Consider the following 24555-nt stretch of genomic DNA (forward strand, 5'->3'; position numbering starts at 1 on the left):
GATATTTCCAGCCTCTCTTCTCAGGAAAATCTCCAAATAGTCTGTATTTTTTCTGAAGTGTACTGCCCAAAACTTGGCACATCAGTACAGCAATGGCCTTGATAACATTAAGCATAATGGAAGTACTGTCTGTATTTTGCAGGCAACATAAATGTTTACTAATTGGTGTGACATTTACTTCTTTCTCATGCCAGAAAATCCAGCATGAGACTCCTGATTCATATCACATGACAATTCCCCCATTTCCCCATCTTTTTCAGGAAGCTTTCTGAACCACACAGTATTAACCATCACATATTTGCTCAATTGATTGTCCCAAATGAACTTAATACCTACATTTCCCTCTCTAAATTCAATCTCTATTTCTTGATTGTATTCTGAGTTTATCAAGACCGAAAGACTATCTCAATAATAAAATTAATCTGCTTGCTCCTAGCTTGCTTTTAAAATTTTAGAGAATAGGCTAGCTCACTATTCCACTCAGAAGACCTTTTGAAGCCCTCATTTGATGTCTTCGTTGGAAGAGATACCAGATTAATTTTCAGGGCATAATCATCCAACTGGTTAGGCATTACAGTTCACCCTGTAACTTAATTTATGTGTGTATTTGTAGAAGTATCGTGCAAGGAAGTAGCAAAAGCCCTATTACTCTCAAAATGTGATATCTAATGCTTCTGCTTTATCCACTCTGTCACAGAAAGGAACTGTGTTGAACAAATGAACCACATCAGTAGCTACTCATTGCTTTGATGATTCTGCAGTTTACAGATGGTTTGATTTTTTTCCTTCCCAGAATTTTGCTCTTAATTGAAGTTAAACTGAGAAGTCAATAATGCTACAAATTCCTTTTCCTATAACTTCAACAGCTTTCTACATTTTCTCAGACATACAGTTAGAGCTCTACAAGTGGAAAATTAGAGATCCAGCTGAAGAAAAGGTAAAACTCCACAAACCCAGACAAATTTATCTATATTGGTTTTAAAAAAAAAAGTGCCAAAGACAATTCATTGGGCTCCAGGGCCAAAAGGAACAGATTGATTCATATCCACACAGCTAAAAGTGATCCTCAAAACACTGTCATAATGTCCAAGTTGCAAATTATTGGTAGCCAGTCCTGGCTCAGAGAAATTCTGATGTATTTTGCCCTTACTAATCTGCAAAGCTCCGCAGGTGGTTACAATCCCCATGGTCCATCGATAAAGCAGATGGCAGGGCATTAAATCATTCATTACACCTTGTTCTTTGCTTGTAGGCTAGAAATCTGTACTGGGCACCAAGTGTGACAACATTCTGCCATCTGCCATGGATATTATGGCTTTTTCTGCATTCTCCCTTTAAGTTTGCCAGATATCTTTAGATATCTTCTACAGCCTCTTTCTATTCCTGCCTCCTTCTTCAGGCTGGATCCAGGCAGGCTGCCCTCAGTTAGGGACTTTGCAGCATGTTGATTTCATCTGCAGCTGGAGTTATTTGGGTCAACAGCACTGCTCCTTGTTGGGATTGAATAGGAAGGACATTCTGTCTAGAATTACAGGTTGTTGCTGAGATCATTTCCTGTACACTATAACACAGAAAACATTGCTTTCCCTCTCCAATAATTGGTCATAGAGCTTATTTGCAACAACCACTGTTTCAGTGGAGCATGGGCCCAGCTGGTTGACTGCAAGGCAGTAAATACTGAGGAGAAACCTAGAAAGCCATGCTATCAGCAGTGGTTTTAGCATCGTTACCCAAATTACTCATCAGCATTCTCATGCAAGGCAGAGAGATCACAGTAGGTGTGAACTTTCCACTTCCCACATATCCTACTTGGCCTTATTGATCCAGACAGCCTTGCATATTTGTCTGCCTCTCCTAATTCCAGGACTAGCATTGGTGATTTGGATGAAACTTGTTTCTACTAAAACCCTCACAAAGACTTTGTAGCATTTACCCCCCTCTATCACCAAACAAACACTGCTGGTCTTTTGCCTGTGCCTTGCCTTCCTGCAGTTCCAACTGTTAACTCTTTTTTTATGAGTCATGCTGATCACTGTAATAACTAAGGGTTTACATTCACATCCCTTTTTTTCTGCTCTCCACACACAGCCTGCTGCCACCCCTCTACTCACACTTTTCCCATGCAAGTGATTGCCAGCATCCTATCAGCAAAAACCTCTGCAACTTCACTGTTGAAAGGCTATGAAACGCTTTTAGCTTTTCGCATCTCCTCTTTGCAAATTCCTTTAAAAAAAAAAAACTGTTTCAGCAATGAAAGGAAGTGAAAGAAAAAAATACCTATATATTTAGTTTTGTTTGTTTGTTTTTAAGTAGATATCATCCAGGTGTTCATGGGGAAAGGTGCCTAAGAAAAAAGGGACACATTCCATTCTTCCCAGTTGCTATTTCAGCAGTCTGGATCTTCAGTTCATATTCATACTACACAGCCAGACAAGCCTCTTACATCACAGGAGATATCCCACCTTCCCCTAATCTAACCACTTTCACAGAATGGCTTGGAAGGGACATCAAGGATCATGAATCTCCAACCCCCCTGCCACACACAGGGCCACCAATCTCCACATTCAATACTAAACCAGGCTGCCCAGGGCCCCATCCAATCTGGCCTTGAACACCACCAGGGACATGGCATCCACAACCTCTCTGGGCAGCCTGTTCCAGTACCTCACCACTCTGTAAAGAATTTCCCCCTGATATCCAATCTGAATCTCCCCTACCACTTTGTCTCCCAGAACAGCCTGGAACTGGTCTTGTCAGAGATGTGGTCTGTGTCTTTATGAGCAGTGCATTCTTTGTGATTTCCTGAGAACTGCTCCATAAACAGAGCCAGGAGCTACTCCTCTCCTGTCAGTATCTGGAGATCCTTTCAACCTGGGGAGCAAGCCCAGAAACAGCAATGTTTTTCCCTACAGCTATGCTCAGGAGTCTGCCATCAGGTGACAGTGTCAGTGCTGGTGACAGACTATCCTCCAGACAGACCAGTCCTCTAGTCCATTACTCACACACTTAAGGAGACAATACAGGAATCCAAAATAATTCTCTCTTTGGAGTCAAGCAGAGCAATAGAGAAAGGCACAATCAGTAATTGTCTTCCAATGCCCAGTGGTACCTGTACCTCTGAGTTGTGTATTGTTCATCAGGTTTGTGAGATGCCCACCAACAACATGCAAAGGAGGAAGGTAGTGGTAGAGGAAAAAAAAGTCTTTGCTCCTGGGTCAACAAGTCTGTATTGTCACTCATCCATAGTTTTTTGAATGCATATTGGTGTACTCACATTTGAAACTCATCAAAGAAAAAGATTCACATGTATAAGTCACCCTGATGGCATTCTGGGCCAGTGTTACAGACCCCAGAAGGATACCAGAGGTCATATTAACAAACTGAACAGTATTGGTAATTGCAATCTAGTGCTTACATCTGTGTGTAAGCACACATGTGTAAGCCTTTGTGTTACTTAGTCATTGCCCATAACTAACTCACTGCTCAACGAAACAATACACCAAGTAAACTACCAATCAAGCAACAAAACAAGTCCTTCTGCCAAGGAACACCTCTATTCCAGAGGAAGTGAATTATCTCTTGCAGAACAACTTTAGACGATACTTAAAAAATCCATACACAATTCTGTATATTAAACACTTAATTAAGCTGCTGCATCATTTAGATAGAGAATGTTTATCATCATCAAGGGGTAATTGCTAGTGCAAGAAGAGATATTTTCTTACAGAAAGAGAAAATATCAGAAAATCTTCTATTTTAAAGGTTTGAAGCTGTCAAATATATTAGACTACTAATATATGCACAAGCAGAGTTACCAGAAAATAGTACATTTAAGAGTGGATGATGTAAGCAGAAAGTACAAGGCAATGAGAAATACTAATTACTCTTCTCTTGGATTCCATACTGACCAAAGGTTTATCTGCTACATCATTGTAATGATAAGAATTGAATACAGTTTTAGAGTCTAAAAATGTCCTTCAGAAAGTGCTGCCATATATACTTGACCACTGGCTTCAGATCGCCAACAGCAGAGAAATTTGTCTGCATTTCTGTTGTAACTTGGGTTACAGGTAACTCAGAGCTCATACTGATTAAACCTGGAGGTGCTTAGGGTCACTAGAACAGAGATTTTATTTATATCAACTGGGGAGCCTATAAGGGCAAGGTTTTGACACTTATTTTTCTTTATTTTAAAACTGGATTTTTATCATTACATCAAATTACTGCCCAGTATATATACTGGCTTATGAATGTGCCTCTATACTAGAAGATATGTACACACTAGCATTCACTACGTTCTGCCTCGTAAGACACCTCTGAACAATTTCCTACCTGAAGACCAATAGATTTTTCATTCTAATAAAATACTTCAAAACATTTGAGTAGATGAAAAGTCTTAGCAAATATGTGGCTCAGAATTGGTCTCTGCTTCAAGTATGACAAGTCATCTTTATTTTTTGAAGTATAGAGTAAGATTTCATCATCAGCATTACATCTAATGGGAAGTTTAAAGTAAAAAATACTTTTCTTCCCATTTTTCTGTTACTTGATTTTGCATAAATCTGAATCAAACAAACCTAATGTATTTTACCTAAATGGATACCAACTCTGCATTACATTTACAGTTTTCATATTAACAAAAATCTTGAAGACTTTCTGCACAAGAATGCCAAGGTGAATACAAGACAAGCATATCACTTATCTCTTCCAAAAGATCTTTTAAGGTCTAGTGTTTTTGCCTTTGGACTAACTGCAGTTCCTTCTTCTCTTCTTTATATAGACAAGATTGATCTTTTTATTTAGTTGCACAAGTCTTGTCCTGCATAAGCTTTTCAGGCATGAATTCCTATTAAAATTTCACTGTGTTAGTTTAAGAGCCCCTTCACCCCAGAAATATTCATAGAACCGTATCATGCAAAGGCCTGGGCGGAAAAGGACCTGAAAGATCACCTAGTTTTAACCCCCCTGCTATGTGCAGAGTTGCCAACCACCAGACCAGGCTGCCCAGAGCCACATTCAGCCTGGATTGAATGCCTCCAGGGATGGGGCATCCATAACCTCCTTGGGCACCCTGTTCCAGTGTGACACCACTTTCTGTGTGAAGAACTTCCTCCTAGTATCTAACCTAAACCTCCCCTGCCTTGATTTAAAACTATTCCCCCTCATCCTATCACTACCCACCCTGATGAACAGCCATTCCCCCTCCTGTTTTATAGACTCCCTTCAAGTGTTGGAAGGCCAGGAGGTCTGCCCAGAGCCTTCTCTTCTCCAAGCTGAACAAGCCCAGTTCCCTCAACCTTTCTTTCTAGTAGAGGTGCTCCAGCCCTCTGATTATCTTAGAGGCCCTCCTCTGGATACCTGATTCATATCTCAAGACTGATTAAAACCACAGACCCGATCTGCTATTTTATATTCAGAGGGATTCTTCCAAGTACTAGGCAATTAGTGCAGTGGCAACCATAATGTGAAAAGAATTTAAGAAGTTTAAGCTTAAGTTGCAAAGCATAGTAATAGCAGGAACAGAACTAATCTCTCCTGTACAGCACTGTAATTTTCAATTACAAAGGAATATAGGCCATAAACGTACATTAAAGGATCATATGCAGCATAAGTAATCAATGTCTTTCTGAGTTCCTGATACAAAAGGCAAGCAACACATACAGCCAATTACCAGTGAGGGAAGCAGAACTGCATTTAACCTGATCTAAGATTTACTATCCTTGTTTATTTGCTATATAATTCTACCACTTGCCACTAACAGGCAAGGCTGGAGCCTCTTTTCTCAGAAAGAGGTATAATACTTTTCACAGAATTACATTATCATAGAATCACCCGAGCCCCTAAAGATCTGGTTCAACTCCCTAGGAATGAACACCATCAGCTCCATCAGGTTGCTTAGAACCCCATCCAGCCTGACCTTAGAAGTCTCCAGGGACAGGGCTTCCACCACTTTGTTGGATAGCTTGTTCCAGTACCTCACTATCCTTATCATAAAAAAAATATATATTCTTTATATCCAGTTTAAATCTTCCATCATTTACTGTGAAAACATTTCCCCTGACAGACAGACTTCTTTATTGCTCGAGAGCCAAGCTGGAGTGAGGCAAGTTACTAGAGATCAAAAATGGTTTGGTAGAAAACAAAAATTCTTAAATATTTAAAAACTTCTTTAAAGATTTTAATCATTGTTACAGAAATATTAAGTCAAAATTAGCATGTAAGTTTCAATTAGTTGATAAATTCAATATTTCACCCACCAAAAAAAAGTTATGACTCTAAAATGAATGTTAAAAAAGGTGATTAAGAAAAACATTAAATAGCATTATAGAAGTAAATAGTGAATGGAAGAAGCTTCATGCATTAATTTTAATTACCTATTGAAAGATTTAAAAAACATTGTTATTCCAAATATTACTTGCAGAGACCTTACCACTCTTTATAGCCACATGAAAGAAGGTTTTTTTACAATGTGGAGATCAGCCTCTTCTGACAAGTAATAGTGATAGGACGAGAGCTAATGGTTTTAAGTTGTGCTGGGGGAGGTTCAGGTTGGATTTAAGGAAAAACTTCTCCTCAGAAAGAAAGGTGAGGCTTGGAACAGGCTGCCCAGGAAGGTGGTGGAGTCACTGTTCCTGGAGGTGTTCAAGAAATGTTGAGCTGGATCACTGAGGGAACTGGCCTAACAGGCATTGGTGGTGATGGGTTGATGCTTGGACTGGATGATCTTAAAGGTCTTTTCCAACCTTAACAGTTCTATAAATCTTTGATGCTCCCTAGCAGCAGTTGGACTGGCTGGAAGTATTATTCCAATTTCTGCAATGTTCTTTTGCACTGTGGAATTAGAAGTGAGTATTTCAGTTTCATTAAGATTAAGAAGGTCCATTTCACAAAATAATCGGGTAGGTTACTGTGACCAAATGAAGAAAATTATCTCCCAGTCTCTCATTCTTTCCCATTTAAGTTCAAGGTTGTTGGAACATGAAGTTACAGGAAATCCTTGGATATTGATAAACCACAATTGATAATTGAAATGGATTTGGATTTGAAACTCTAATTCCCCTGAATTATTTGCTGCTTGGAGATATTTTATTTAAATTTAAGGCACTTATCCTCCCTTCAGTTTTCCTAGCAAATTGATATAGACAGCTGTTCTTTATATTCTTCTGAACAGCAAACACAGGAAATAGGTGGAGCAAACATTTTGCTACATTATACGGGTCAATATATTGACTTCTGCCATATGATGCTGAATCATAGTAACAGGCATTAGATTAAGAAAGATGCAGTGAGTATGCGTAATGCATTTCTGATTAATTCTAGCTATCTGTCTATTCAGTTAAGTAATGAAAATAAAACATTTCTTAATTGCTTTACGCATATCACAGCTGGACACTTCTTTTGCCAGTTAAATTCTCAAATCAAGTAGGCTACAGGAGCTAATGATCAAAGCCAACAAGGGATCAGATACTGTAGCTTAAATGTTTATCAGTTTTGTCATTAAAGTTGTTCAGTGGTCTGATTATTTTTTTTTTTTTAACCCTGTTGCCACAAAAAAAACCCCCATACAATAATTTCCCACACATTGTTTATACCAGTCAGACAAGCAGGATATCAATATGGAGTTTAATTGAGCAAGACAAATTGTGTGTCAGACCTGCTGACCTTTTCAGAGTTACCCTTGTAATCTAATGTTCCTGCTGGTCTTGTCATCTTCATAAATACCAAGACCTATCAAAACTAATGGAAAACATCCTGTATACCAAGGAAATCTGCCTTTCAATCCACTGTTTTGAGACAGAACAACGTAATACCAAAACACATGTGTGAAAAGCAGCATTTGTAGCAATTGTGTGGTCTCACAGAGATCATCTGTCAGCTCCTGCCTCTTCTTTTGTAAGCACCTGTTACACCTTTTTAAATCAGTAGTTTGAGCCAGCTAATCAGAATTGATCACAACATAACAACTATGGAAACCTGTCATCTCCATTCCTCATCTTGAGTTTAGCACATCTGAAGTGCCCAGCTAAACCAGCCAAGTTTTTTACATGCTGAACTGAACTCCTTATTCACTTGGTAAGTTCTGAGGTTAATCTCCATTACAAACAGGGTTGTATTTTGTTTTAAACTTCAGTAAAATAAATTCATCTGCAAAGTTCTTAAAAAAAAAAATTCTTTGGCCTAAAAGCATAATCCTTCTAGAAGACTACGAGCAAGTAAGTGCTGATGAACAGCCAGAGAAAAGGGATTTGGACAAATGGTAGCTCAAATATTTGGTCATTCACTGTGTGTAGTTTGAGTTTACGGAGGGACTCATATTCTACTATATGAAATATTACCCAAGAAGGTCAAGTGAATTCTTTGCTTCACAATGGATGAAATAAGGTTTAAAAAAATAAAAATAAAAAAAAAAAAAAAAAATCTAAAATACAGAACTAATTTCCATTGAGGAATAAATACTGTTTGATTTTTCTATTCTGAAATTCCCTTCCAGTAAGATTTTTTTAATGCCTTTATGTTTGTTTAATAGGATGCAGGCAAGCAATTAAAATCAAACTCTACTCAGGATCACATTAAAAAAATAATGATCAAATCATTGCCGTTTGTACACAAAGAATCTCATGGTCTGCAGGAGTTCTACAGATATTTGTGCATGCTGAATTACTCTGACAAGCAAACCTGCAGCCTTATTCTGGAATTCACTTCCTACAGAAGGAGAGCAAAGAGCTCATCAACTTGTTAGCTTGTCCTGGGAATGCTTCTGCTGTGACTATCAACAAGCAGTTGAATTATTGATGCCTCTGGTGTCATGCTGCTGAATTTCTGGCTCTGGAACTGAGCAGCTCTTCCTAACACATGAACAAAGCAAAGCCCTCTCTGCCCAGCTTTTGATATTAATGTAATTTGTAGAATTTTACATCCTACATAGCAATGTAAGCAACGGATATGCCACAGAGAGATCTTATTTGCAAGAGCTCTGTTTGGTAAGGACAGACAGGGGGGCAAGTAGCATTTTCCTGAGCTCATAGGAAAATGAAATTTCTGCTAAAAAAAGAAAAATCTGAAGCAGCTTGAAATTAATAGTGATAAAAGTAAACTTACTGCAGACCTCATATAAACTTGTGTGTGTTAAAATCAGGCAGATAACATATCCTTTATTCATAAATTGTTGGAAGTTTGTTCTAAAGCATAATACCTATCTCAAATTCTGCTTAAATATAAACCATTTTTCATTATTTGTAACCAGGAAATATACAGAAAAAAAACCAACTGTATACTTGTGACAGAACTAATTGCTTGTAATTATGTCTTGCTAAATACACAATAATTATTTGATTTCTTCCCTTTGATGCAAATAAGCAGCAAATCTATCTGTACAATAACTATCCAGAGTGAGGTTTTAGAAAGAGTTCAATGATGCTACTGAAAACCACTTCTGAACTAAGTACAACCATAATAACTAAAGGCCAGAAGTATCAATTATTTCAGGAAGAGCTGGTTTCTTTGAAGATAAGTCCAACAATAAGTAGCACAACAGGTGCAGACCAGAACTAGAAATTCCTTAGAGAGGCAGAGTAGAAAAATGAATTGCTTGCTACTTGTTTCACACTGTTTCACGTGTTTCTCCTGAAGTATTTCTGTCATTGCCAGCAGAGGCCAGTCAGATCCATAGTAATCAGGTCTAAAACAACACTGCTGCCAAAGGTAAGCTTTACCTGCAAAGCTGAGTTCTAACATCCCCATGGATGTGTTTACTTGATGAATATTCACCAGCTTGTTTTGACTAGTTTTCACTCCCATGATATTCTTTCTCTTTAAACATTGTTTGATCAGACCAAGTTACATTACTAGTTAATTAACAAGTACATACCACCACCTCCCTTCAACATTAACTTTTTCTTTTTTGTAAAGAGTTCCTTGACTAATTTTTTTTTTTTTTTTTAATACATACTGAGTAATTGCCTATAGGCTCATCAATAATTAATACTCTGATGGATCTTAATACTTCAAACAACATTCAGGCACATGAAAACATTCATGAAATCTCTTTAATTAAGAAATTTTACTCAAGCCCCGAAAACTCATTCTGGACTTGAAAGCCAAGTGGCAACCTTGAAACAGCTTCAATTGATTTAACTAAATCCCACAGAACTGAAGAATTCTGGTAATCATCCACAAGCTCGTGCATCAAGAAATATGTTAGTTTCATAGCACATGGAACTGTAGGTAAGTGAAAGAATAATTTGGCCTTGCATCCATCTAATCACAGGTGCAAAAAATAAAACTAAGTTCAAGATGCCTTCTATGTGATACAGCTGGCTTACTGCAGTACTAAGAGAAAGTCTGAGGTTCATCACCTGTTATCCACAGGTGATTGCTATGGCACAGTAAGAGAAGCACCACAATAAAATGCACAAACAGGAGCATAACACACGTTCACTTCGTTCAGCTATGCTCTTGCCAGGGCAAAGCTTCTTCTCCAGCATCATTCAATACAAGTGAACACTAATGAGGGAGAGTCCAGGGAGTACCCAATTATTAGAATTCCTAGAAGAGATGTATAAAGCTTTGCAGTTATGGAGTATTAGAAGAGACAATCAAGAGATGATGCTTAACTATTCCAGTAAGATGCAGCAACTAGAAGCAAGAAAGCCAATTCTCTCCCCAACCAGCTGCTTTTGCTCATCACAAACAAGTTTAAAATTGCATGCTTTTTTCTTTTCCAACTTATACAGATAGTTAGTCTTCTTCTGTATGAAGAAGGATCAAGTCTCAGGAGAATTAAAGCTTAATTATTACTTTCTCTTAAGCAAAATAGCTTATGAAGCAAGAATGTTTCCAAAGAACAGAAATTAGACCTTCTAGTTTCATTTGTCAGCCTCTCCCAGTAGTTACTTCTCTGTTCATAAAGTGATCAGTGTTTTCCTACAGGTAATATAGAGGAAATATTACAAAGAAATTGATTAGCAAATCATTTCTCACCAAAAATAAGCAAGATGGAACTGTGTGATTTGGATTTAATACACAGTTACAAAAAAAAAATAATGAGAGAAACAAACTCCTTTACAGAAACAAAGCTAGTAAAGCTCTGGAGCATGGGTCTTATGGGGAGCAGCTGAAGGAAGCGGGATTGTTCAGCCTGGAGAAGAAGAGGCTTAGAGGAGACCTTATTGCTATCTACATTACAACCTCCTTTCAGATAATTGAAGTAGGAGTCGACCTCTTCTCCCATGTAACTAATGCTAGGACTAGAGGGAATGGCCTCAAGTTGCACCAGGAAAGGTTCAGGATAGATGTTAGAAAACATTTCTTCTCCAAAGGAGTAGTCAAGTGCTGGAATGGACTGCTCAGGGAGGTGGTGGGGTCACCATCCCTGGAGGTGTTCAAGGAACGTTCAGATGTACTGAGAGACATGGTTTAATGGGGTTATGTTGGTGGTAGGTGAATGATTGGACTGGATGATCTTGGAGGTTTTCCAACCTTGGTGATTCTATGAAACTAAATTTCTGAACATCCCCAAGTTTTAAACTGTATAAATAGTTATAGAAAACAGCATACTGACAGCCATACCTTCTCTCCTCCTACCCCCAAAAATATTCCAGCCAAATGAACACTCAGATATCCCCTTTGACCTAAAGTTATATTCTAGTTACAAAATTGAACAAGACAAAATATTTTTAGCAAGATGAAAAAGAGACTATCTTAGCATATCTGTTACCCCCATAATTTGGGGGCTATATTCAGGTTTCATCTGGGAGGAATTTGAAAAGGGAAGGAATTGGCTTCATCTCCTGTGATTTATGTGACATTCTTAAACTGAAGTACAAAGAAACAATGGAAGACACTAGTATAATCCATTTTGTAAAAAGCTATAGATTCTCCTGCAAGTTCAACTCTGTTTCAAAGCTCCCAGGGTTTTTGCTAAAAATGATCAAACACAAAGTGATCCATTTAACCAGCTTCTGTAGAACAATATCCTCTTGCACAAGGGGTATTGTCTTCTCAGATTTTATTCTGACACGAAGAAAACTAATATAAACCCTCATACAGCTGTATCCTTCAGACTGTCTAGCTTACTTTTACAGTTGCATTTCTTCTTTCCTTTTCTTTGCATCACAGCTGTACAGGCTGGAGCTTATAGCAGAACAAAACAGTGTTTTAACCGAAGACAGGAACTCAAGGAAAAGACAAAGCAGCTTATATTATGTTTAATTGCATAAGCCCATAAATTCCATTTCCTTTTTTTTTTTTTTTCAGCTGTTCCATTGGCTCCTTGTGGGATTATATATGTCAGCTCAACCTTACTCAAGAGTTTCAGGGTAAAAGTTCAAGAACAACTATTCAACTCAGCCCCTTGAGATCTCAGCGACATTTAGGAAACGACCATTGAGGGCAAGAGTCGTATCTGCCAATTGAATGAAACACATTCTCTTCTGCTTTTAAGAGCTCTTGAAAATGTTATAGAATATTTTCCCCTTAGGCATACAAATCTGAATTTTACATTAAAGGCTCTTTTATTACTTTCTTACAGTAGTTTATTATCTGTGCTATGAAATTTCACTTATTAATTTAAAACAAAAATCCTGTTTCTGGATCACCTGAACATTGCAAAACCGGTGAAGCATTGGAACAGGTTGCCCAGAGAGGTGATGTCCCATCCACAGGAAAAATTAAGATCAGGCTGGACAGAGCTCTGAGCATCGTGGTCAAGCTGTAGATGTGCCTGTTCACTGCAGGTGAGTTGGACTGGATTATGTTTAAAGGCTCCTTGCAACTCAAACAATTCTATAAAAACACGCATTGGGAAGGAATGAAGTGGCTCACAGGATACAAAAGAAAAAAAGTCAATTTCTTTGTAAAAAAAAAAAGAAAAAAAAAAAAACAAACCTGTTTAAAAAGTAATAAATTTAAGGAAGTTGTTATCCCACAAGAACAAAGCCCACTTTTAACAGAATAACATTTCTTTTGTTTCTTCAACCATAATAGAACAGGAAGGAAAAGAAGAAACCACAAAAGCAAACCATTCTGGAGTGCAAATCTAGGCTCTCTTTTGAAGTAACCAATGTCTATCAGAACAGCAAAGTGCTTACTATGGGAAAAATCTGCATATGCTAAGACTTGAAAGAAATCTGAACTCCTGAATTCCATGAAAACTTATTATCCTGTCGTTTTTTTTTACTTATGAATTGGAGCATAGTGATTTAGCCAGCTCAACCAGCCCATATCAAGATGAGCATGGTAGCAGTAGATGCCTCAGAATGGCTTCTTAGAATCATCTCACATCTTTCTGCAGCAGGTGACCTAGCTATCAGCTGAGAAATATTTATTGCCAGTCAACAAGTGTCTTGTAACTGATTTAAGTGTTGAGCAAATGAAGACATGCACACAGTTAAGGAGAAACAAACACATCCACTCCCCATTCCTGGGGCTCCATTTCTCTTGTTGCACTTTGTGCAGCCAGAAGTAAGCAACATCCAGCAAAATAAGTGGCATGTGTGATGAGGTCTTTCTGGCTTTCCTGCTGCTCTGATAAGTCAGTGGGAGCCTCTCCTCTGGTACCCATGCACCTGCCTATTTCTGTCAGACTTCCCATCAGGGAAGGAAAAGCTGCCCTATTAACATATTATGCTCAAATGATGGTAGATTAGTGTTTGTGTTAACCTAGTAGCAAGTATAGCTGGGTCTAGTTAAGGACTGTGGACATTCAGTATCATTTAATAAAGATGATTGATGCTTTGCCTGTTCCTCATTCCGTTTGTTCAATGCTCGCTGCTGACATAGGCTTCTCCTATCTCTGAACTAAGAAAAACTCTATCAGAGGCAAGTATTTCACTCCCTTAACTGTCTGGTTACATGACAAGTTGTTTTCTTTTATTTAAAAATGCCTCTTTCATCTCAGTTACAGCTTTCCCCTTTCTCTGTTCAAAGCTCTGCTTATCAGCTTCAGGCTCTGTAGTGCACAAGCCCCTCCAGATCCTCAGTGTCTTTACGCTCATCCCTACAAGCCTATCTTAAGCAGTTTTCTAGACTGGTTTCTTCAATCCAGGATTTCATGAATATCAAAGGCCCTCCCATGAGCTCTCACCTGAAGAGGGGCCACTATTCACATCCCTGTATTCCTTTCTGGAGCACTTCCCTCCCTCCAGAGCTTACTTCTGCAACAGAGCTTGTAATAACCCACTTTGCTTGGTAGCCAGTCCTCACCACACATTCCCTGACTTTCTGTTTACTGGGACTGGTCTGGCTGAGAAGAGAGAAGGCAGTGCCAGGAGTGAGACAGACCTGGAGGTGCTGCTGCCAAAGGGCCTGCCCAGAAAAAAGGAGCTGGGAAGAGCAGGGTGTCTGCAGCTTGCTCTGGAGAGGACTCAAGAAAGCTCAACAGCTCCTCTCAGCTCCAGTGGCAGCTACTAGCAATGCAACCAAGATATTAAGCAAATACAATCCTGGCTCTTAAACCCCCACAAAATGCCAATGGCTACTGCTCTTACTGGATGGGATCCTTGCCCATTCAAAGCAGTCACACAACATCTTAAGCCAGAAATTTTTTAAAAGCATACTTTTTTCAACTAGGTTTGTCATCACAGCTGGACTAGATGATCTTGGTGGTCTTTTCAACTTCACATCTGTATTGTACAACACAGAAAATATAGATGCCATTAATCAGTTTTAGGATCACTGAAGAAAGGTACTGTTCACAATCCAGTAAATAAAAAGAAATAGCTTACCCATTTCTGAGGAGAAGAGCTCATTGAAAAACTTCCAAAGGAAACAGTCATCAAGTAGAAATGCTCCTCCCTTGGCTGAGAACCCTTAAATAAGGTTAGGGATTGCACAGGCAATTGCTTGCACCTGTGCTCCCAAGGCTACCCACTCCCCTTCATCAGGTACTCCATCAGAAGCAGGTGTTCAGGCCACAACCATTAATTCCCTTATACTCCACCCCTTCGCAGCTTGGACAATTGACTGAGCATAGAGAGGACCAGCTTTCCTTTACAGTCTGGTTCATAATTGTAGTCACAACGTTGATGCAGTTTTCATCACAACACAGAGTCCCTAGTTTTCAATGTCCTGTACAGCTTCCTTCAAAAATTCAGAAATCTGTCATTAAGAGTCATTGATGAACAAGATGTCTTGATAATTCTTCAGTGGCACTGAAACCCAATGCTGCTTCTGTCTCCTTTGGTCATTCTGACAGGCTGAGAATCTCAGGGGGAGTAGAACAGGTGTTTGACACTAAAATAGGCAGATCCACCCTCCACAGTGAAATATATGCCATTTTCCTGTTGTGTATCAAGATTTCCATTTGGACAGGGGCACATCCAAGCCTTTTATACCACGCTCTTTGGCATTAATTGACAGTTGGATAATTATACCAAGTACTAAATAGGGGATGGAGGGGGCTCTGATCTGCCAAAATGATATAATTAGGGTCACCTTTGTGATGAGAATCTGTGTTTCACAATTTCTGAGGACCACATGCAAATTCCTTGTGGTATGACCATTCCTCCCCCTACTAATAATTGCCTCTATGGTGCAAGTAGGCTGCACCATTTTGCCCCCACTTGGGCTTTTTTCAAGACCATTTTACCTTGTGGGTTCCTGGTTCTAGATTCTCAGGGGCAGGGAGTAGATTATTCATCGTTCCAACTTGGGACTTAGTCATATACTACTTCCCTTAATTTGAGCCTTAAGCAGGGAAGTCCAAATTGTTTGCAACATATGCGCTATTGGGTCAGCCATCTGTGTCTTTCATTCAGGTCACTCAGCACTTCATGTACTCTCTTAGTTCATTCCTGCTAGGACTTAGTCTTCAGTGCAGCCTTTGACATCGTTCTGCTCTCTATCTGACCTACTCCTGTCAGGAGGAGAATATAGCTGCCACAGACCAGTATTCAGATCACTTAACAAATGCACTGATCATAATCCAGTAATAAAGAAGGAACATCTTACCCCATTCTGAGGATAACATCTCACTAAAAAATTCCCAAAGGAGGCAAATTCTAAGTAGAGATGCTTCCCTTTGGCTGCCAGCCCTTAAATGAGTTTAGGGAGGAGTTGGCCCTGGGTGTACTCCTTACAGTTGCACAGGTGAATTGCTGGCACCTGTGCTCCCAGAACTGGCTATTCCCCTTCACCAGGTGCTCAATCATTGGTACAGGCCATGACCTAACAGTACCCTAAAAATATTTCATAGTATTGTTTTCTTTCCAGCTCCTTTCCCACTAACTGGACTTTTCTAGTGCATTCTACTTGTTTGCTTACAAGACTTCACAGCCTCTGTCTGCATACTTTAATTGAATTAGATGGATGCCACATACCTGTGGCAGAGAAACAAGTCATCGTGTCCCTGGAAGGTTCCAGGTAGTGCTCTAGGGAATTTCATTTGTTTTCTTATACATATTTTTGTGCAGAAGACTATTCCCTCACATCTTTCCCAGTGTTCGGTTCCACATGCCCTCCAGTTCTGTTTTGGTTCACACCCATAAAATGTTGAAAAAACAAGCATTCTAAAAAAATAGTGTCAGTTGTAGTGCAACACATTTATGATCACTGAGTACCAATAACCACAAATACTGTTTTTAATTACATTTAAACATTGTTAGAGAATGCCTACGTGAGTATTTCTATGCTCCTAAAGAATGAAACTTAAAAGATATCAAGAATGGAGAATACAAGTCTCTAAAGCCATCTTGCCACCTTGGGCAACTCCTATCACTCTTTTTCTCTTTCATTTTTTTTCCCATCTATTTCTAAATTTAATCTCTTCATATTAAATCTTTGTGGTAAGAAATATGGTCCGTGTGTAAAGAAAAACCTCTGTTACTGCATCAGTAGTAACAAGCATGTGGGTCAAAACCAAAGTCACCCAAAAGGCTCCTCTACAAAATGGGATATTCGGTAACATTGCATACACTACCATAGCAAAAAAAACCCCCACAAATGTTAAAGCCATTACATTATGCTTACATATACTTTCACAGAAGAAGGGAAACCATTATCAGGTATGTTCAAATATTAAGTGGCTGTTATGTCTGATTATATATTTGTAAAACTATTGGACCTGGAATCTACCTGTAATCCCCACTCAGTTCCCCACTCTCCTTCAGACAAAAGTTCACAAGATTTAAGGTAGAGCAACAGAGAGGTTGTTCTGAGGTGGAGATTGGAACTGTTCTTGCAATATCTGGGTTAAAAAAGCAATGAAATAGGAAGAAGATGGAAGCGCTGAAACAGAGTTTCAAGACATCCAAAGTATAATACAACATGATCAATCCAGTTGACAAACATTTTCCTCCAACCCCCACTCACCTTTACCTACATTAACAGGCCACTAAGTTTGGTCCAAACCAGTAAAAGAAGGGAACACCCAGAAAACTCCTTTTGGTCTTCCTTTTCTGTAAGGAGACAAGAGCATCAGGATTGGGACTGATGTAGAAGAGTGGAAGCTTGCAAAGGTATTAACCACTTTAAACAGCAAACACTGGATTTTTCCCAAGAATTAAGTAAGTCACTGCTAAATATATAGTAACTTGTTGCTCAGCCGTTATAGCCACATTCATCAAAAATTGTGTAGAGTAACTTCTGTCACATCTGCTATCTTTAGGAAAGAGAAGGAAAACAACACTGGGTACAATGTCACACTCTTGAACTCCTTCGTTCTTGGCAAAAGCTGTAAAATTTGTGATATTCTTCCCATGAGGCACTTTTACGTATATATCACTCTGAGCTTGCAAGATTCTCCCTTTCTCTCCCTCCCTCTACAGGTTCTTCACTCAGATAATTCTATTTTTTTTAATTCATGAAAAAATGTCAAGGAGGATTCTTTCATAAAAGTGGTGTGAGTTTGGGGTGTTGTTTTCTAGTTTGGGGGTTTTCTCTGCAAGTTTGCTGTGACCTCACAAAGAAGATCTCATAACAAATCTCCACTGGGTTCTTGGTAGCAAAGGAATCTATTAGTCACACAGAGCTGAATACTTCAGATAGCTTTCAGCACATAATGCTCGGATTTACTCTCTAAAAGGCAGGCTTTTTATAGAAGGCTTTTCACCCAGGGATTCTGACACATCATTCTAGACAGCACTAAAAACCTATGCAGGAGTTGCCTTCAGCAAAACCAAGATAAGTGTCTGACATTCACCTCTGTTTTTCTTGGAGTATATTGAGAAAACCAGGTATTAGTTGCTTCTGCAGAGGTTCTGGGAAGCACCACAGTGTACTCCCAGAAGATAGTCCCAGAAGAAAAGTAAAGGAGGGAATAGCCCTTCTACTAAATCTGACTAGGTTTGGATCAGGCCCCACTACACCAAATGACCAAACCTGCAGAAAGAAACCTTCAGAAGACTGCTAAAAAATTCAGTAACTTGAATAAACTATGTGATATTTAGTCAAGAAACAATTGTTCCAGACCTTCAACCCTACAATAATGGGACTTTATTTGTACAAGTAGTCAATAACTTTTAAGTCAATAGCTTTACTTATGGGAGTGCTTCTGCTATAAGCTCAAGTGCTTATATGCTCAAAGTCTAAATTAAGACAAAGTACTTTAGCACTGAACATAAGGTCCCAACTAAACAATGGCACAGTGCAACAAATCATTTGTTCTACATTTGCCAACAGAGTGTTGAAGCATAGCCTGTTACTCTGATCTTAGCTTCTTGTTCTTTATCCTTGAAAATGTATGTAATGAAGAGCAATAATCTGCAGATGTAATGGGCTAAATTACTCAAAGTAACACAAGTTTATACACAGATTTAAAAGGAAGTAAGAAGTGTGTTAAAAAATTCTCATTTAAAAGAATAGCTTCAAAATACAAGAGTAAAATACCTGGAAAATATACCACCAGTCTGATAGGGTATCTGATATGTGATCAGAAATGAGCAAATGGAAAAAAAGAAGGAAAAAAAAAAAAAAAAAGAAAACCACATGCAGAACAGTGAGATTTTTTAAATGCCAGCAAATTTGAAGAAGGCAATAATATTGAAATTGCACTGTAAATGGTAGAGTACTTAGTACTTTTCTCCTACGGATGTCAAATAAAAATCCAGGCTGTAATTTTATTTTATTTTATTTCATTTTTTGTCTGATGAAACATTTACTTAAAGTTATACCACTTAGAAACCACTGAAGTGTTGTGTCTATATAAGCAAATGCAGATTTGGGCACTGCCACATACAACAAGGTACTGAACACATCTGCGTGAATAACATGTATCAGTGAGTTGGAGTTACATCCTCCCTTTACTCAGCTCTTTGTGAAAACTCAATCTCTTGTCACACTCAATGGCAGCTATGTGAGGTGCCTGCTTGTGCACAGCCCAGCTGGACAGCCACCTAGCTGTGATAGATGACCTTGATCCAGTGTCCAGCTCAGAGGGATGGACAGCCAGACCCCTCAGCCTTCCCACCCCAGTGCTTTCCCTCTGTGGAAGGGACTTTATCAGGATCAAGATGGATCACTGCTGATGCGTATTTCAGTAAAGATGATCCTACCATGTCTGTCTATGGGTCACATGCAACATTCAGAACTAGGAGCAGTGCTACATCCTGATTTCAGTGACAGAACTGACAAAATATGCCATAGTTTCCCGGATAAGAAAGGCATTTACTAGCATGTCCTCAGCTTTCCCAGATCAGCATAAGAAATCAGAATTGCTCTACCCCTTTTCTTTAGCTATTCTAAGTGTGATTCTTCCTTTTTTTTCATGACATTTTTTAGGTAAGTAGGTCTTGCACTTAGTCCTCTAATGCTACCATAATCAATGAGACATTTATCAACACAAGAAAGGAAAACGGGTAGCAGAAATTCACTCTTCCTTGGTCACTAACACAGGCTGCTGTGCATTTCAATACATTCTTCCTTAGACAGGGAAGAAACATCAGGAATTGCATGAGTACTGCATCAGTTGGGACCCAAAGCACTGGGCTCTCTGCCAAGTGACTCATGAATCATTAGCAGGTTAGGAGATTTTATGATGAATACATGTGACATAATTTTTACATTTCTCTTCTAAAACTTTGTTTCTCTGGAGATTGAAAATTTCAGTAGTTTTAAGATGTGATTAAAAGCATGAAATAGTAGATATATAATAGAACGCAAACATGAGCATTCAAGAAATTAAAAAAAGGAAAAAAAAGCATTTCTTCGGTTCATTATTTTATTTTACTTATTTCAACTCTGCTGTCTCTCCCCTGTCCTCCAACAACTGAATGCTACTGGGCATCACCAAGAATTAAACACAAAAGGTCAAGTCAAACACAGGTACATGGCAGCTTACCAATTTGTGTTACAAATTATATACCAGCACAGCCAGAAATCCTCTTATCAGTCTGTCCATTTTAAGTGCAAACAAGTACCTCTCTGCATTAGACTCAGCTACAATAATCCTTATATATGGACTCAAGTTCCTCAAGTTTACTTTTTAAATAACAAAGGAAGAAATTGAATTAAATTATTTAAAGCACAATAACAAAATTTTTATCTATTGTAATTTAAGGTATCAAAGCTTTATTTAGAAATCCTCTAGCTTCTTTATGTGACTTTAATCCACAGAAGTCAGAAATCTCAGATCTGATTTATTTCAAATATTAAAATAATTAAAATGATTACTATATACAATACATATACCCCATTAAAATAACTGCTATATACAGAGTTTGTACATTAATAAAACTGAAGTAAAACACATTCTTCTTTAAACAACCATTCAATTCTGCCTTTTTATTCTATTTTAGAGATAAACTCCTTATGTTCATCCGCTCTTATTTAAAGAGGCTGATTTTTGCTGGTCTGGGCTGAATTTGATTGTTCCAGCATAACCTGGCTGGTTAAACACCCATCACCCACTGTAATCTAATCTAACTCTCTGATTCTTCATCTGGGAAGGATCTTTCACCAGGAAATATCTCATGATTCATTTATAAATACTCCTCCTTCACTACCACTGCAGCTAGAGAAGTTTGTGCATTTCTATTATGCAACAGTAGATGAATGCATCACTTTTCAAAAGATTTCCAATCTTGATTCCACTGTGGGTAAAGGAGTATCCCTCACAGCTGTTATCTTTGCAGGATTTGATCAGTATTTTGTTTTTCAGGGAGCTCAGTAATAGATCTGAGTCAGTTGCTGTACAGTCTCAATTAACAAGTTAACTTAATATACTTGCTAAAAGTTTGTTTCCTTCCTCTATGCTTTATTTAGCTCTTGGCTGGGCTGGATTTTATTTTTGTTGTTTTGGTTTAGTTTAGGTTGCTATTTGGTTTGTGGTTTGTTGTTTTGTTTTGGTGGGGGTGGTCATGGTTGGTTTATTTTCTCCATTAAACTTTCATTTAATTTGCTTTCTGAACCAAATGACTGTTGAAGTACTTGATTTCCAGTTAAGTTTCTTATTGTTCCTGTGTCATTTTGCTAGGACTATCTTTGTGGGTTGCTACCCAATTGGTCTAAAATTTTCTTTAGTTTGAGACAAATTGCTTTCTTGTGTGTTGATTTGGATGAAGAATGGGCAAGAGGATTCTCTGTGTATGCAGAGGGGTGTTGCCCTTTTTTTTCACAGCATAGAGATGGAAACAGAGCAGAGATGGAAGTTCCTGGAAAGACGTATGGGGACTGTGCCTGGTAGGAAGCATTACTCGGATTTTCTTTTCTCTCACTTCAAACAACATCGCAAAATTCTTAGAAGGGATGGAGTTTGGATTCCATCATAGAAACTTAATTTTGGACTAAAATAAGCATGAGGCCATCTTCTGTGTCTGTAGCGAAGTAAGCAGAGAATAATAATAATAATAAAAGGCTTGTTGCCTTTTTTGCTGTTTCTATTCTGCTGTCTAAATACGTACAGATTTAATATCTGCAATGTTCTGGTCTTTAATTCCGTGCCACTGTCATTTAAAAAAATAATAATAATGAAAAGATAATTTCCACTGTAAAAGTAATTAAGCATATGCCATATGCATTGTAGTGATATTAAGGTCCTAACATGAATACAAAATCTTTTCTTTCACAGCTTACTTTATGGTTACTTAATAGTTCTGTGAGTTCACAAAAAACTCATTCTGTTTATGTAATTTGTGTTTTAAAGTACGGTCTCCACCATTAGCTTTGTAAGTATTTATACTTCCTTCTATACTTCTTGAATGTAAGTAATACAATTGTTACTTTACATTTCCATGTCTAATCTCTTAAATCTACAGCACTGCTGCATTTTTACAAGGAATATGCTGCCCTCTATTGATCACTTTCATTTTTAAAATGACATTGAATTATGTTTGACTTCAAGAACCTTGCAAAGGTTGGATATTTATTTCTTAAGCTTTAAGCCTATATGCTGCAACTCTTGCAATGATGTGTATCTTGGATCTCAACAGAACTGGCTAAGGAGAGTACAGCTCTTGTTACTGTCAGAAGCTCAGAGCTGTGAACATTTCATATTTGTTGTCTTCTCTTTGTCTATGTGTTCATGGACAATGTATAATGTTATTCAGTATGTCTGTGTACCGCTTCATGTAATCATGCTCTGTTCATCCAGGGCTTGTGCAATACGAATGGCAAGTGACATTATCTTTGAATAATGCTGTGCGGTTTTGTCATGTTGCAAAGCATGTGTGAATGCACACACCACTGGACTGCTCTTCAGAAGCAAAATTGTCCAGCTAAAAGTTTCTTAACAATGAGTTAAGAACTGCTCACATATCAAAAGCATAAGGAACTGAGAAGTAGAATCGTCCGACTAAAAGTTTCTTCACGTTGAGTCGAGAGCTGCTCACATATCAAAAGCAAAGTAGCCTACAGCAACTTCATAGTTGATGAAGCAAAGCTAGGATGGCTTTCCTCAACCTCTTTTTAACGAGTGCCACCAATCTGCCTTAGATAGGACCACTTGGTTACAATTGCAAAGTACTGTTTGTCAAAATAATATTTTAGTTAAGCCTCTGTCAAAACAAGAATATATCCTTTCATCATAAACAGGAGACAATCAGCCAATTAGCTTTTAACAGATGGATTTTATGTTGTTATACCAGTTGTCCAAGAGGGTGCACACCCATCTCTGGATTCTGTCTGGCAGCAGGGGCTGGCACACATCAGATCTTGAGCAAAATCTGAGAGGACTGAATGATGAAAACTTGCACTGATTTCTATGACAAGAGCAAAAAGTATCTTTTAGAAGATTTTTCCCTTCTTGTCTTTTTGCCATCCTTAAAACAGAGTTCTGGGATGAAGAGTGATTAGCCTTTAGGTTCATGTCTTCTACTTATCTTTGTAGAGATAGGATTTTAATGCAAAGATTGGAAATCCCTGTAAATATACTATTTTCAGTGTTTCATAGCCCCTTATCAGGTTCTTTGGGCAATGGCTTAGCAAACCATACATAGCTGGGAAATAGGTAGCAGCAAAGTCTGCAGTGTGTGTACCAACAGAGTCATACATTCTGCTTTCTCCTTAAGGAAACAGTGAATCATCTGTAAAACAATTTCTGTTCTCTTGTGAAGAACTAAATTTTCTGGTTTACTCTTTAATTTACTCACTGGATGTTGTTATCCCTAAATAATCTCTTGTACTCTAGATTTTAATATATCAATATAACCAACCAGTAATTAAATAGAAATGTTCCTGTCTGAGCAGGTCAAACTCACTTTTTAATTGCTCAGAAGGAATTAATTTGATTTCTTTAAAAAAATACTTGCTGACTACTTAATTGCTTTTTTTGCTGTTGTTGTTGTTGAAGTCTTTAAATAAGTGTCATTGAAATCTTTCCTACTCACAAGCTTGCAATTCTGCAGAGAGAAAAAGTCTAGAAATGGCTGGATTTAAACATTTTACAAGCTGATTTCCAAACACAAGATGAACGTCAAAGTAAGGAAAATTGAATCTCATGAAAGAACATCTGGATGAGACCATGCTGGACACCAAGCTCTGGAAAGCAGTTCCTCTAGTATTGGTTTACTGGTTCTTAGACTGAGCCCACAAGTGGGTGCTGGGTTTGTGCAAGAAATAATAGTAACTGGATGTTCTCTTGGATGTCTCATCAGAGATTGTTTTGTCATTACTCTGTACAAAACCATTTTATTTGTCCTTCACTGTAACTCACAAATCACTCTTCCCTTCGAATTGCCATTTATTCTGTGTTACCTTTTTGGTTTGAAAGTAGCATCATACATTCATTCCTTGGCCTGTAGTGTAGGCAGTTATGGCAGAACAGAGGCCACGAATTCCAGTTTTCACATTCCAGCTGAATATATGAAAACTCATCTATTACCGCTTCTCTTCACCTTCTTAATCGCCTCCTAAAACTTCTGCTGTTAGCTGAATGTTGTAATAGTTAAAATATCACTTCTGTTGTGTTATTGCCCTTTACCAAGGCCTCAGTTCTCCACTGTCATATAAAACCACTGTGTAACACTTCAGTTAATCATTAAGATATTTAATCATAAATAAAAACTACGAGAAGGTTTGGTTTTGTTGGTTTTTTTTTCCAATTACGGCTTCTTGTGCTTTATGTTTCTGCTTGTATGCAAAACAAAAGCAGAAAATGTTGTAAGAAGGATCCAGAGGTGACCAGAA

At 38.2% G+C, this 24555-nt stretch overlaps 1 long non-coding RNA gene across 1 annotated transcript; it reads right to left on the reverse strand.

Annotated features, from left to right (window-relative positions):
* Positions 1-12882: 12882 nt before the first annotated feature.
* On the reverse strand, positions 12883-16024 carry LOC128080481 (uncharacterized). The gene is made up of 3 exons (XR_008206696.1): positions 15942-16024; positions 14724-15850; positions 12883-14621 (listed from the first exon to the last, which is right to left on the reverse strand). It is a non-coding gene; the product is annotated as an uncharacterized LOC128080481 (long non-coding RNA).
* Positions 16025-24555: the final 8531 nt, after the last annotated feature.

This window comes from Tympanuchus pallidicinctus, unplaced genomic scaffold (genome assembly GCF_026119805.1).
Source record: "Tympanuchus pallidicinctus isolate F22 unplaced genomic scaffold, pur_lepc_1.0 scaffold2, whole genome shotgun sequence".
NCBI lineage: Eukaryota > Metazoa > Chordata > Aves > Galliformes > Phasianidae > Tympanuchus > Tympanuchus pallidicinctus.